This window comes from Felis catus, chromosome B4, assembly GCF_018350175.1.
Source record: "Felis catus isolate Fca126 chromosome B4, F.catus_Fca126_mat1.0, whole genome shotgun sequence".
Taxonomy (NCBI): Eukaryota; Metazoa; Chordata; class Mammalia; order Carnivora; family Felidae; genus Felis; species Felis catus.
This window is the reverse complement of record NC_058374.1, coordinates 28,018,732-28,032,723: the sequence shown is the minus strand read 5'-3', so window position 1 is coordinate 28,032,723 and position 13,992 is coordinate 28,018,732.

Here is a 13,992-nt window from a genome sequence, read left to right as displayed (position 1 = left end):
AATTGTCAAGGTGGGAGATTATTCAATCAGGGTAACTAAATTTAACTAAGGAGGGAAGCAGACTTACAGCAGACACGTTGGCAGAGGACTCTCAACCTGAGTGCCAGTAGGCATCACCCCAAAGTTCAAGGCATCCTGGTCAAGGGCAGGTATAAAACCCCTGAGTACGATACATGAGCATAGGATGGTCCAGCAGGTATTAACAAAGCACCAATGCACCTAATTTATGTTCGTGTGTTTTGTCGCAAGTACAATAAACACTCACGTTTTTCTCAGATAAAACATTGAAAGAATTCAAGGACCAGAGTTGTGTCTCCAACGGGAAAGTCAGTACTAAGGAGACTTCAGAGCGTGATTGCCATAGTAGTTTTGGTTGCTCGATGCATTAAACAGCTCTCAGATGTTCTCAAACCCGGGGTGGGTAAGACCTTTCCGTCACGATGGCCCCTAATGAGTGTCTGCAACTTGCTCATCTCTGTTCTTAGTGTCTCACACTGTGATCTCACATTTAGAGTCCACGTTCCCTAAGCAGGGGCTCTTCCCGGCTGGCGATTGCTGATTGGCTGTTCTCACCGGGAACTTGGGTGTGGTCATTTCGTATCCTTCTGTTCCCCTTGCCTCTTTTTTGATTTTTCTTTTCATGCTTCCTTGTTCTCTGCTGGTTTGGGTCTCTATCTTATCTCTCCTCTGCTATTTCATGGGCATTTCCTCTACAGTTCTTCATAGTCTTGCACATTGTTCAAGCCTGTTTACATTTAAAACAAAACAAAACAAAACAAAACTTTTAAACCTTTAAGCAAACAAATACTCAAAAAATGTGTAAAAGTCACCAATTAAGTAAATACGTGCTCAGAAACCAGCGCAACAGTGATAAACACTGTCATGAGCTCTGCTAAGTTGAAAAGAGGTGTGGCAGAAACTCTAAATTTGAAGAATATGAAGTAAACAAATGCTTTGAAATAGAAGTACTTCCTCTAAAGAACCACTACCCATATGTCATCAATTTGTAAATCAACAACCGCGGTGACCCTTCAATGCTTGCACAGCCATTGGTGGGAATGATCACATGAACTCCTCTCTGAGCCGCAGTATTTTTTCCCACCTATTAAATGGGAATATTAATAATACCTACTTGATACGTTTGTTGTGAGGATTAAAGAAGATAAGGCATATAAATACAACGCTGTGCTCAATTACTGTGCTCAGTTAGCAGTTTCTAGCTAAGGTATGTTCTAACTCATGTTTGGAGTGAAAATGGGAGAGATAAAATGTAAAAAATCCGCTTGTGATCACCACAAACCCTCTTGTGTAATGGCTTCTGAAAAGGGCTGATGTTGTGACAGATGTCCCAGCAATGCTGAAGGAAGAGGAACAACTCAGCCTTTCCAAAATCATGCGCCGGTGTTCGACCGGCCACTCAGAACTATTGAGCTGTTTCTACCTTCCCTTTTACCTCCCTGGTCAAAAATGTTGTTGGGAGAAGACAAAACAGCTCCTGCCTGATGAGGGAGTCTTTGGACTGACACCAGCATCACCGCGGGTCTTGGACAGCCCCTAGCCTTTGCAATGACAGCTGACTGCTTTACTTTGGAACCCAGAGAAAAAAGTCTAAACAGGCAGCGAAGAATTTCATTTCAAAGTCATGGTTATGCTTAAGTTCCTTTTATGTTCCATACTGCCTTTGTAGAGGTAAGAATAAGCCACTCCTCACTCACTGTTTAGACAGAACAGTGGGTTGAACGGTGTCCCCCAAATTTGTGGCCACCTGGAGCCTCAGACTGGGACGTTATTTGGAGTCGTGTCTTTGCAGATGTACTTGGCTAAAGATGCCAAGATGAAATGGATTCCTAAATCCGATGATTGATGTCCTTATAAGAAGAGGGGAGGGCACAGAGGGACGAAGAGGGAAAAAGCCATATGAAGGCAAAGGTCGAGATTGAAGTGATGTCACCCTCCACAAGCCAACGGGTGCCTGGGGCCACCAAAAACTGAAAGAGGTAAGGAAGAATCCTCCATAGGATTGATTGGCACCTTGATTTTGGACTTCCAGCCTCCAGAACTGTGAGAGAATCGAATTTTGTTTTTTAAAGCCGCCCAAATTTGGGGCACTTTGCTATGGTGGCCCTAGGAAACTAGTACAAATAGGAAAATACAACCTGTCCCCACTCTGCGACAAGGGGAGAAATGATAGAACTGCTCACCTCTGCCTCTCCTGCGGCACAGCCCGCATCACAGTCCAACCCGTTACTTTTCTTTTTGCTCATTTTTTGCCTCGCCCCCAGCTAGAACCTAAGCTCCACGAGGGCAGGGATTTTCTGTCCTGGTAACAGCTGCTGCCTGGAACTATGGCTGACACCGTAGATGTTCAGGAAATACTTGTATTTACGAATAATGAAAGAGTTAAACAGGCAGGAGTCCTGGGGGTTACCTGATGTATTTTGTTTCCTCTTACAAGGGACACAACTGAGAAGAATAGCGCATTCCAGGAAGGAAGCGTGAGACACATGTGTCATGGCTGAGGGTCAGAAAGAACAGAGCTGCTCAGAGAACGTTTGAGAGTTGAAAAGGAGGGTGGTATTTACTTTTCAGGGGGGAAGGTGGGACACGAACCCAGAGAGATGGATTGGTGCCTGTGTGTGAAAAGCCTTACCTAGTGGTAAAGAATTTGGATTCACCTTGAAGCGGTGGAAAGCCAACGGGTTTATTTATTTTTTTCAACGTTTATTTATTTATTTATTTATTTATTTATTTTTGGGACAGAGAGAGACAGAGCATGAACGGGGGAGGGGCAGAGAGAGAGGGAGACACAGAATCGGAAACAGGCTCCAGGCTCCGAGCCATCAGCCCAGAGCCCGACGCGGGGCTCGAACTCCCGGACCGCGAGATCGTGACCTGGCTGAAGTCGGACGCTTAACCGACTGCGCCACCCAGGCGCCCATCCAACGGGTTTATTTAAAGCATGAGAGTAATATAAAAGTTTTAAGGAATTGTTTTGGAAGCAGCGGCAGCGATTAATTCAAGACGCGAGGGATGAGTGGCAGGAAGTAGAAGTAAGAGACGTCTTTCCCTGGGGGACAGTCACTCCATTCTGAAGCATATGGGCAACGCTGGGTGAGGGACTGGAAGGGGGCAAGGGGGGCAGCTGCAGGGGGAGTGTCACGGCATGGCTTCCATGTGTCTTGCAGGGGGGCTGACCAGCTGGTCCTGGAAAATACAGGAAATGGAGAAAGTTTGAGGTGGCAAATATAAGTTTGGGCAGCCCCTGGAATATCTGAATGGAGATATCCAATATCAGCTGGACGGGTACGCCTGGAGCTCAGGAGAGAGGTGGAAGCTGAGGGCCCATCACTGGGAGACATTGACAAAGATGGAAGTCAGGAGAGTAGAGGAGACCACCCTGGGCCGGCATAGACAGAGAGGAAGTCTAAGGACAGGCTTCTCGGGAACAGGAAGCAAAGGCATCTACTGCGTGAGCACACCATGCCCCAAGGGATGTAATACCAAAATAAGACCGTATTTTGCTTTTAAGTGTTAATAGTTTTAATGACTCTGTAAGACTGTATTTTGCTTTTAAGTGTTAATAGTTTTAATGACTCTGTTCTGCTTGTCGTTTAGAAAACTTATGAAGAATATAGTAGCATTGATAATGTGGAGAAGATAATAGACTCCACTGTCGAAGATAATTATAACGAAGAGAAACATCAGACTCAACCGCCCAAAATAAACACAGGAAATAGGAGTGCTGGGCACTAAATTGGATGTAGAAAACAAATGGTTTCCTGTTAGTGGAAGAGAGTAACAAAAAGAACCAAATATGTTTGAAAATAGCCTTTGTCCTGGAGGACTGGTATGGGTCAGCAACCCAGCCAGGGTATGGTCTGAGGGCTAGCCAATTCCTTCCTGATCGGTATGCAAAATATTCATTCTTTCCTTTTTGTGCAAACTTACCTGGGCCCCTTTGTGGTTTACAATCATTTGTCACTTGTTCTGGGGCACCTGGGTGGCTCAGTTGGTTGAGCTTCTGACTTTTGGTGTTGGCTCAGGTCATGATCTCGTGGTTCATGAGTTCGAGCCCTGCATTGGGCTCCATGCTGACAGTGTAGAGCCTGCTTGGGATTCTCTCTCTCTCTCTCTCTCTCTCTCTGTCTCTGTCTCTCCCTCTCTCTCCCCTCTCCCCCGCTTACGCTTTCTTTCTCGATATAAATTAATTAACTTTAAAAAAAATTCTAAAAATACATAATCATTTGTCACTTGTTAACAAGCTCTCGCTAAAAGTGTTAGCTAGATGAAGCAAACGCATTAGTTCTCTTGCATCTGATGCCGGGATTTATGATTTGATCTAGAATTCTCCCAAGAGGAGGGCTTGTGATTCCTTCTTCCTGACACCTCCTCGTCCTTCAACATTGAGCTCAGGGGTCACCCTTCTGGGAAGCTGCCCTCATCACTACACAGCTCCCCACCCTGCCCACCATCTAAATGACCAGAGGTCAAGTTAACACTTCTTCTCTGAGATCCCATCAATTCTCTATACATACATCTGAAAGTTAATTCATTTCATAACCATCTGCATATCTGCCTTTTCCCACCACTAGACGTGAGTTCCTTGGGACATTGGAATCAGGCTTTATCATCTTTGCGCCCAACATGGTGCTGTCCCAGAGCTTAGAAACAGGGACGGCATCCAACCTGTCGACGGCCTGACAGCAGCCCAGGAGTCTCTGCCTCATATGGGCTGTCTGGCCTGGACCCCCACCGTTGGGCTGATTCAGCGTTCTGTGTCTGAATATCTTATTTGTCCCCTTGCACTGCCTCTTTTTAAATCTGAGGACAAGAGCAAGGAGAATCCAGAAGAGGAGGAAACGGGAAAAACCTCCCCCAAGCGGAGGAGGCAAAGATCCAAGAGGAAATGACAGGTGACAATGAACTTGTAGCAGGAAAAGAGTGAGAGGCAGTTAACAGCAGTTTGGAATGGGCACGCCACTCCACCTTCTGCCCCACAAGAGGCTCTTGATCTTTCCTTCACTTGGACAGCTAGCGACAGGGGAGGTGAGTATGGCCCCTCCATGGGTTTGCTGCCCTGACGTGTTGCAGCTCTTACAGCCAAACCCAATCGGTAAGAGAGGTGCACCCTCACGCGGTTATTCACACAGTTAGAGTTCCAGGTGGAAACACCTTCTTCCATAGTGAGACACTGTTTCCCAAGGATGCATCTATCCGCTACCTCGTTGGCCCGATTAGAATGTCAGCTGCATATGACTCTTTCAATTTTTAACTGTGCAGAAGTTCAAGCACATAGGTGGAGAGCAGACTGTAATCGACCCCAAACCCCGCACGCTCCTTCAGCAATCGCAACATTCTGCGATTCCTGTCCCATCGGTCTGTCTTCCACCTCCCTTCCTTTCATTTGTCGTGGGAGCATTCTAGAGCAAATCCAAGATGACAATATGATTTTCACGATGCCATGGTCACACCCAGCAACATTATAGTTAATTCCTTTATATCAGGCACTGAACAGTCGTCTGTAGAGTAAGTGTCCTTACCCATTGTTCTTTTTCATCCATGAGAAAACTGAGGCTCAGAGACAAAAGTGATCAGGTCAACATCACATGGCTAAGGCATTGCACCAGAACTGGGCTCCTCCGACCGCAAGCCCCATGTGTTTTCCCCCTAGTTCCCACGCCAGAGAAACGGAAGAAGCAGGGAGCAGCACAGAGCCTCAGAGGCACGACCCAGCTGGTGTGTTTCTCAGGAGGTAAGATATTACAGCTGCAGCCCTTTGTTCTTTGTGAGCCTTGTTTAGATCTTCTCCCAGAATCAGCCCAAACAGTGTCCTGTAGACAGAACACACAGCCCCTGCTGCTCAGCCTCTGCAGCCTTCCGGCATGCTGGGGCGCCTGGAAGCTCACACTGCTTGCCAGGGAAGGAATGGCTCCATGTGGTGTTCTCTGGATCTCGGGGCCTCTCATCCGCTCCATACTAGTGTGAGGTCCACTTCCTGTCCCCCGTCACTTCCTGAAGCTTGGCAAGTGCTGCCAGGAGAAAAGAATCTAGGAGAGCGAAGGGAAAATCCACGTGCCATCAAACCTCTCCCTGGCGAAGACGGAGAGTGTGGTGGCCGACCTGGGGCCCTCCCAGGTAATCTTCAGCTGCTTCTCAGATCCTGTCTCCTGGTCAGGGTCCCCGGCCTTGTTTGTTTATTCCCTTCCTTGTGTGCCTGCTCTGATTCCTTTTGCATGAGACAGCTGTTGGGATGTTTCTCCTAGATAGCTGATGTGCCTTAATACAGACAACAAATGAACGGACAGCTACATCATGCTATCCCAGAGAACGAGAAAGGATCCGGGAGAAGGACACTAAGGAAGAAGGCACAGGGTGGGGTGGAGAGTGGGTCCAAGTAGCCTGTGACTGGGGGAGTCCTCAGCTAGGAAGGGTGTTTATTTTAGTCATCCTGACTCATCAGCTTCACAAGCTTCCCAGCTGCAAGGCTGTGTCACTCCGCGTGTTGACATGTGGCTGAGAGACAGGAAACTTCAGCACAGAGGAAAGGTGGGCTTTACATCACAACAACAGCAGAGATATGCTGACTAGGTCCCGGGGCCAAGATTCTATCCTCGGCAGGTGCTAAGAACCAAAGGACATTTCAGAGTACACGAAAGTCTAGCAGATTGTCAGCCAGGGAGTTCGTTTGGGAAGAGGCAGTGTGGTTTTCATTTTTCTCTAGGAAAAAGTCCAACTCATGTTTATATATTTAACATATAAAAGATGTAGTGTTCATGCTATTATGCTCGATAACATATATACATATACTTGCACATATTTGTTTGTATGTATCAAATATTATGTTAGATATATTGTAAGCTGGGGCACCTGGGTGGCTCAGTCAGTTAAGCGACCAACTCTTGATCTTGGTTCAGGTTACGATCTCACGGCTCGTAAAATTGAGCCCTGGGGTGGGGTCTGCGCTGACAGCATGGAACCTGCTTGGGATTCTCTCTCTCTCTCTCTCTCTGTCTCTCTCTCTCTCTCCCCCTCTCTCTGCCCCTTCCTGCTCACGCTCTCTCTCTCAAAATAAATAAACTTAAAAAAAAAAGAGAGAGAAATAGATGTGCTTTACAAAAAACCATGATAAGCTGCTGGGAAGTTTCCTTATTCCTTATGTTTCCTTCTTCTTTCCATTAAGTACAATTAAAAATTGTACTTAATGTTAATGTTATATGGGCATAACATATAAAACCAATAAAAGAAGCACCTGGAAGGTGGAAAGAAGGCATCCAGGCTGGGGACCTGAGATAATACAGCAGTAAGTTCTCTGGATCGTCTGCCGCTTCACATTTCCAAGACCCGGGGCTGAAGAACCTGGCAATCTGAAAATAGCAATAGGTGCAAACGAAACTAAAGCCACAACCTCGCTTGCTGTCTCCAGCCCAAGGACCAAGAAATGGACCGCCTTGTAAGGCAGAAAGCTTTTAGCCAATAATCACTTGAATACGGCCAAACCCACAGAAAAGATTGTGACCACACTTCTACCCGCGTCGGCAAAGTCTGAGTGAGGAGCCTGGATTTTTCCTCCTCGTCCCCCACCCGGCAGTAATGTGGTACCTCTCCCCTCCCCCACTGAGGAGGTGTCAGAGGAGGCTTGAGAGAGTGGGCACTGTTACTACCCCTCAGAGGTAACGAAGCCACGACGTCAGTGGAAGCCCCATGGGGAGAAGTAATGAGAGATTCCTAACACCTGCCAGTCAGGAAGGTATCAGTGGAGCCCTCGGGGGGAGCAGAACCCCTACACCCACTCAGCAGTCGTGAGAAGTACCTGCCTTCCAGTATCAACAGAGGCCAAGCGGGGAACCCGGACTTCTGCTCCCAACTGGCTACAACAAGGCAGCATCTGCCCCTTCGCCTGCCAGGGGCATATCAGAGAAGGTCAGCTAGCATAGAAAGATTAAATAAGGTTCAGAGACTCATAACAAAATGCAACCAAAATCCAGGTTTCAATAGAACCTGGATACTTCTCATATCCAGAACTAGGAAGATCGCAGTCTGAATGAGGAAAGGCAATCAGCAGTCAGCAGCACCAAGAAAACAGATGTCTGAATTATCTCACAAAGATTTTAAAGAAGCCATCATAAAAATGCTTCAGTAAGTGATTGCAAATGCACTTGGGGCCAATGAAAAAAAATAGAAAGTCTAGCAAAGAAATAGAAAATCTCAGCCAAGAAATAGAAGAGATAAAGAAAAAACAACCCGAAAATTTAGAAGGAGAAAATACAATAGCTAGAATTCAAAAAGTCGATGGATGGGCTCAAGAGCAGAATGGAAGGGAACAAGAAGAGTTTCAATGAACTTGAAGAGAGAGTAGAAACTATGCAATCTGAACAACAGAGAGAAAATAGATAGGAAAAATGTATCGGTCTTGAAGGACTTACGAGAGGATAATAAAAGATAGAGCATTCATGTCATTGGAAGCCTGGAAGGAGAGGAGAAAGAGGAAAAGGCTGAAAATGTATTTGAAGAAGTAATAGTCGAAATGTCCTGAATTAGGCAGGAGATACAGACCTACAGATTTAAGAAGATGAGGAAATCCAAACAGGATAAACCCAAGGAAATCCACAAGACACATTGAAACTTTGAAAATTAAAGACAATGGGAAACTCTTGAAAGCATGAGAGTTTTATCTCATATCCTTTATCTCTAAGGGAAAACGATTTTAATACTGCATATTTCTCACAAGAAACTATTGGGGCCAGAAGTAAATGGCACAGGTTTTCAAACGCTGAAGGGAAAGAAATTGTCAACTTAGAATCCCATATCTAGCAGAAATATCCTTCAAGAATTAAAGAGATTATCAATACAGACCCTGCAGAAATCAAAAAAGTAAAAACTATGAACAAGTCTACATACATAAAATTGACAACTTAGGTTATATGGATCAATTTCTTTAAAAATACAAACTGTAACAATTTACCCAATATTAAACTGATGTTTTGAAAAGCCCTATACTATTAAGGAAATTTAATTTTTAATTAAAAACTCCTTTAAAAAATACCCCCAGGGTTTGCTGAAGAATTATACCAAATGTTTAAAGAGGAATTAACACCAATTCTATGAAATCTCTTTCAAAAATAGAAAATAACCCTTCCTAATTTATTTTATGAAGCTGCTATTACCCTGATACTAATCAAAAGACATCACAAAAAACCAAAGACAAATATTCCTCCTGAATGTAGATGGAAAATCCTTAACAAATATTAGCAATAGAATTCTGCAATATATACAAAGAATTATTCAACATGACCAAGTGGGGTTTATTCCAGTGATGTAAAGCTGTTTCAATGTTCAAAAATAAATCAAGGTAATGTACCATATTAACAGGGTAAAGAATAAAAATCACATGATCACATTAACTGATGCAGAAAACATGGCCAAATTCAACACCCATTCCTGATAAAATGCTCAGAAAAATACAAATAGGGAACTTCCTAAACTTGATAGAACATCTGTTAAAAAAAAAAAAAAAACCTTTGCAGACAAAATTAGATTAATGAGGAAAGACTGAATATTTTCCCTCTAACTTTGAAACAAGGCAAGGATGTCCACTCTCGTCAATTTTATTCAGTTTATTGCTGGATGTTCTAGCCAGTGCAATAAGACAAGAAAAGAAAGTATGAATTATACAGATCAAAAACAAAAATAAAACCCTGTCCCTGTTTCAGATGACATGACTGTCTACTCAGAAGAGGCTGAAGAATCTGTATGAAAATACTTAGAACTATTAAGTGAGTTCAGCAAAACTGAAGGATACAAGATAAACATTTAAAAAATCAATTATGTTTCAATATACTAGCAATGAAGACATGAATACTGGCATTAAAAATACAGTATCACTTATAAATGCTGAAAAAAGTGAAATATGAGGGTATATATTTGACACACATTTAAAATATGTATGGTGGGGGGCGCCTGGGTGGCTCAGTCGGTTGAGTGTCCAACTTCGGCTCAGGTGCATGATCTCGCAGTTGATGAGTTTGAGCCCCGTGTCGGGCTCAGTGCTGACAGCTCAGAGCCTGGAGCCTGTTTCCGACTCTGTGTCTCCCTCTCTCTCTGCCTCTCCCCTTGCTCGTGCTCATGCTCTGTCTCAAAAATAAAGGTAAACATTTAAAAAAAATAAAATAAAATAGGTATGGGATATGCATGCTGAGAACCACATGCTGATGAAATAAATGAAAGATTTAAGTAAATGGAGGTGCATCCTGTATTGATGAGTCAGGGGACTCAACACAGCAAAAATGTTCATTCTCCCCAAACTGATATACAGGTTTCATGAAATTCCTATCAGATTCCCAGCAAGATTTTTTTTTGTAGATATAGAAAATATGATTATAAAATTCTTAGGGAAAAACAAAGAAAGTAGACTAGCTAAAATAATTTTGAAAACAAATACAGCAGGTGGATTAATCTACCTGGTTTCAAGACTTACCATAAGGAACAGAAGGGAAGATTATGTGGTTTTGGCAGAGAGAAATACACATGGATCAATGTTGGAGCACCCAAAATAGGCTCACACACGTATGATGTTTTTACACAGGTGCAGAAGCAATTCAGTAGGGGTGGGGTGGGGGGAAACCTAGCCTTTTCAACAAAGGGTGCTGGAGCAGTTGGGCATCCAAAAGCAAAAGGATAAACCTCAACTTAAGTCCTACACCTTACCAAAAAACCAACTCCAAAAGGATGATGGGCTTAAATGTAAAACATACAATTTATAATTTTTTCAAACCATAGGGCTTAAAATAAGCTTCTAAACCTTCTTAAAAACATGGAAGAGGGGCGCCTGGGTGGCTCAGTCGGTTAAGCGACCGACTTCGGCTCAGGTCATGATCTCGCGGTCTGTGAGTTCGAGCCCCGCATCGGGCTCTGTGCTGACAGCTCAGAGCCTGGAGCCTGCTTCAGATTCTGTGTCTCCCTCTCTCTGCCCCTCCCCTGCTCATGCTCTGTCTCTCTGTCTGTCAAAAATAAATAAACATTAAAAAAAAAATTAAAAAAAAAAAGAAACATGGGAGAAATCTTTGGGAGTTAGAGTGGGCAAACAGTTCTTGGACTTAACAACCAAAGCACGATCCACAAAAGGAAAAATCAATATTTTGGGTTTCCTCGAAACCAAAACCTTTTGCTCTTTGAGACAGCTACAGGCTTAGAGAAAATATTTGCAAACCAAACATGCAAGAAAGGTCTAGTATACTTAACGGCATAAAACAAGCAACCCAATTAGAAAATAAGCAAAATATATGAAAAGACAAGTCACCAAAGTGTATGTACCGATGGAAAATGAGCATGTAAAAAGATGTTCTACATCATGAGCCATCAGGGACATGCAAATGGAAACCGCAATGAGATTTCACCATACATTTATCAAAACGGTAAAAATAAAAAAAAAAATAGTGACAACATCAAAGGTTGGTGAGGATGTGAAGAACTGGAACACAAATATATTCCTGATGGGAATGTAAAATGGTATAGCTACTCTGGAAAACAGTTTCACGATTTAAAAAAAAAAAAAAGCAAACATGAAACATGCAACCACCACTTATTTAGAAATTATACTCCTGCAAATTTATTCTGGAGAAATCAAGCTAATGTTCACCCACAAAAGCCTGATTATTACAGCTTTATATCTCATAGCCAAAAGCCAGAAACAACCCAGATGTCCTTCAACAGGTGAAAGTTACATAAACTGGTACACCCACACCATGGAATACTATTCAGCACTAAAAAGAAAGGAATTCTTGATACATGCAACAACTGGATGAATTTCCAGAGAATTACACTGTGTGAAAAAAAGCCAATCAAAAAAGGTTACATGGCTAATGATTCCAGGTATGTAGTGTTCCTGAAATGAACAAATTGTAGAGATGAGGAACTGACTAGTGGTTGCCTGAGGTTAATGAGGAGGTGGGAATGTGAGGGATGTGGGTGGGGCTATAAAAGGAACAACATGAAGTTTCCATGTGGTGATGGAAATGTTTTACGTCTGGATGGTATCTGTGTCGATATCCAAATCATGATAATGTATGATATTGTTTTGCAGGCTGTTACCACTGGAGAAAACTGGGTAAAGAGTATAGGGGAGTTCTCTGTATCATTTCTTATGATTGTGTGTGAGTCTAAAATCATCTCAAAATAACAAGATTATTTAAAAATATATACATGATCAAGAAAGGTAATCCTATAGGATGTCAAGGGTTCAATAGGTCTGTCCCTTTATTCAGGCAGATTTTATAAAAGCCCAAAATAAGATATATGGACACCATATGTATCATTGATTAAACCTTCTAGTAGAATTAAAAATATTACCTAATAATCGAGTGGCTTTCAATCTTGACTGCAATATTAGAATCACCTGGTGCGGGGAGAGTAGATAAAAAAAATACTGACTCCAAGGGCTTGTTCCTCCTTCTTCAACCAGAGTACTAAGTTACTTAGTCTGCTGTGGATCCCAGGTATCAGTATCTGTTAAATAATTTTGTAAATGTTTATTTACTTTTGAGAGAGAGGGAGAGCACGAGCAGGGGAAGGGCAGAAAGAGAGGGAGACAGGGGATCTGAAGTTGGCTCTGTGCTGACAGCAGAAAGTCGGATGTGGGGCTCGAACTCACAAACTGTGAGATCATGAGGTAAGATGAAGTTGGATGCTTAACCAACTGAGCCACCCAGGTGCCTTTGTTAAATAGTTTTAAAGTCTAATTTCAAAAATACGTAGAGGTAAAGAGAAACATGTAATGAATCTTTTTGTACCTATCATTCAGGTTCAATAATCATTATTTCCCCTAATCCTATTATATCTATTGTCCTCTCCATCTTCTTTGGTTGCTGTTAAAGTATTTAAACATTTTTTTAATGTTTATTTTTGAGAAAGAGAGAGAGAGAGAGAGAGAGAGAGAGAGAGGCAGAGCACAAGTAGGAGAGGGAGAGAGAGAGCAAGACACAGGATCTGAAGCAGGCTCCAGGCTCTGAGCTGTCAGCACAGAGCCTGATGTGGGGCTTGAATTCACGAACCGTGAGATCATGACTTGAGCTGAAGTTGGACACTCAACTGACTGAGACAACCAGGCACCCCTGCTGTTAGAGTATTTTTAAAAACTATTTTTTAATGTTTATCGATTTTTGAGAGAAAGAGAGAGACAGAGAGACAGAGAGACAGAGTGCAAGCAGGGGAGGGGCAGAGAGAGGAGGAGATACAGAATCTGAAGCAGGCTCCAGGCTCTGAGCTGTCAGCACAGAGCCTGATGCGGGGCTCGAACTCACAAGCCGTGAGATCGTGACCTGAGCTGACTGAGCTACCCAGGCACCCCAGCTGTTAGAATATTTTAAAGCAAATCGCAGGTATAGTATCATTTTGACCATGAAGCTTCAGTATGTGTCTCTAACAGATAAGGATGATGATGATGATGTGTGTGTGTGTGTGTGTGTGTGTGTGTGCAAATACACATGAATAATGGTGTTATTACACCTAACAAAATTAACAATAATTCCTTATTAATTTTATCTAATAACCAACCTCATGTTCAAATGTCCCTGATTGGTTCAAGGTTGTCTTTCTATAATTGGATTGATTGGTTGGTTGATTGATTGATTGATTAGGCTCAGGATCCAAACAAAAGTTGCATATCATATTTGGGTGAGAGCTTTCTTAGGACTCTTAATTTGTAACAATTCCTCCTATTATTTCCCCCATTCATTTGTAGAAGAAATCAGGTCATCTGTAGAATTTTCCATCTTATGCCTTATTGTTTATTATTGCTTATTGCTTCCATGTGGACGTTTAACTTGTTCCTCAGCAGCGACATTTTAAAAGCTCCTCGACTGTCTGACATTGATCACCTTTGATAGTAACTGCACCCAAGCTGATGAAACTCATGTTCGCCCTTTGGCTGCAAATCGCTGCACGTGACCTGTTTCTTCCATTTGCATTAGTTGTGTGACTCCAGCGGTGCAGTGCCTT